The sequence below is a fragment of the Leptonychotes weddellii genome, chromosome X (assembly GCF_054177405.1).
Source record: "Leptonychotes weddellii isolate Sample4059 chromosome X, ASM5417740v2, whole genome shotgun sequence".
NCBI lineage: Eukaryota > Metazoa > Chordata > Mammalia > Carnivora > Phocidae > Leptonychotes > Leptonychotes weddellii.
Genome location: NC_138385.1, coordinates 71,143,257 through 71,145,249, shown reverse-complemented (window position 1 = coordinate 71,145,249; position 1,993 = coordinate 71,143,257). Strand labels below are relative to the sequence as shown.

General features: G+C 41.2%; 1 long non-coding RNA gene across 1 annotated transcript in view; it reads right to left on the bottom strand.

Moving 5' to 3' along the window:
- Positions 1 to 748: 748 nt before the first annotated feature.
- Positions 749 to 1,993, bottom strand: part of LOC145717967 (uncharacterized) — a 32,749-nt gene continuing 31,504 nt past the window's right edge. Inside the window, exon 3 of the long non-coding RNA XR_014141493.1 lies at positions 749 to 1,857. This is a non-coding gene — a long non-coding RNA (uncharacterized LOC145717967). The remainder of the gene's footprint in view (positions 1,858 to 1,993) is intronic.

Here is a 1,993-nt window from a genome sequence, read left to right as displayed (position 1 = left end):
CCTCAGACGATTGTCCCCACTTAATAGGCCCTGGCACCCTCCCAGCTTTGCATTTTAAAAGGGAGCCCCAGAAGAGTGAGAAAAAGACGTGATTCCTAAGAACTGACCCAGGTTACCGGGATTTCAGGCCACATGGGAAGCTGGTGGGGGAGATATTTAGAGGTCAGCAGGTCTTTTGGGGGCCTTCAAATCATTCTTGATTGACAGCCTGTTCTCCAGCCTCCACCTCTCAGTAATAAAGACTTTGAGGGGGAATCCCTTGGAAACCAGCCCAACTGCTAAACAACCCTGACAGCGAATTCCTCTTTCTCACTGACTGAATTTTCATCTTCTATACCTTAAGCCTGTTGGATTCCCCCCTCCCACCCCGCATGCTCCATTTCCAATTGAAAGGTGGGTAGAAGCTTCTCTTTAAAAAACAAACGGACAGAAATAAACCACCCTTTTTTTCATTTGCTGTTAACTTTTTTATTATGGAAAAACTTCAAACCTACAGAAAGTTGATTAACACAATGAACATCCCACAGCCCCGCCATTTAAATACAACAAATGTTAACTTTTTGGTATATGTGCTTTATCTCTATACACAATATATACACGTTTGCTTCATATAATATATATATTTAATTTTTTAATTAATTAAAATAATTTTTTGCTGAGCTATTTAAAAGTAAATTGGAGACTTCATGACTCTTCAAATAACTTCAGGCTGCATATTCTAATATAAGTTCATTCTCTTTTTTTCCTATTTTTTTAAAAAAGATTTATTTACTTATTTTAGAGATAGAGCGAGCGTGTGCACATGAGCAGGAGGGGCAGAGGGAGAGAGAATCCCAAGTGGACTCCGCGGTGCTAAGTACCGCGGGATTTGATCTCACGACCCTAAGATCAGGACCCTGAGATCAGGACCTAAGCCGAAACCAAGAGTCAGATGCTTACCCGACTGCGCCACCCAGGCGCCCCTATAAGTTCATTCTCTTATAACTCTCCTAATATTAATTAGCACCCCTAAGAAAATTAACAGGAATTCCCTAATATCATTTAACTCTCAGAATACCCGGTCCGTATTCAAATCTTCCCAGTTTCCACCATGATGTCTTATAGCAGTTTCTTTTTTCAACCAGGATCCAATCACAGCTCATGCATTTGGTTTCTTTAGTCTTTTTTAAAATAGTCCCCCTACTTCTTTTTTATAAATGGCATTTTCTTTGTGAAGACACGTAGAAAGTCTCACATCCTGGATTTGTCTTTGGTTATTTCCTTGTTGTGGTATTGCACTTGTTCTTCTATCTCTAGATTTCCTGTGATGATGTTATGTCTGTCTCCCAAAATCATCTGTTAAAGCCCTAAACCCCACTACTTCAGATGTGACCGTCCTTGGAAATAAGGTTGTAGCCCATGTACAGTGGACCCTTGAGCAGCACAGGGGCTAGGGGTACTGACTTCCCACACAGTTGAAAAGCCATGTATAACTTTTCACTCCTCCCAAACTTAACTGCTAGGAGCCCACTGTTGACCAGAGCCTTACTGATAACATAAAGTCAATGAACACCTATTTCATATGTTCTGTGTATTATATACTGCATTCTTATAATAAAATAAGCTAGAGAAAAGAAAATGTTACAAGAAAATCTTAAATAAGAGAAAATACATTTACAGTACTGTATTGTATTTGTCAAAAACAATCCACGTAGGGGCGCCTGGGTGGCTCAGTCGTTAAGCGTCTGCCTTCGGCTCAGGTCATGGTCTCAGGGTCCTGGGATGGAGCCCCGCATCGGGCTTCCCTGCTCAGCTGGAAGCCTGCTTCTCCCTCTTCCACTCCCCTTGCTTGTGTTCCCTCTCTCGCTGTGTCTCCCTCTGTCAAATAAATAAATAAAATCTTTAAAAAAAAAAATCCATGTATAAGTGGACCCACACAGTTCAAACCTGTGTTGTTCAAGGGTCAAGTGTAATGAGTTAAGATGAGGTCATACTGGAGTAGGGTGGGTCCCTA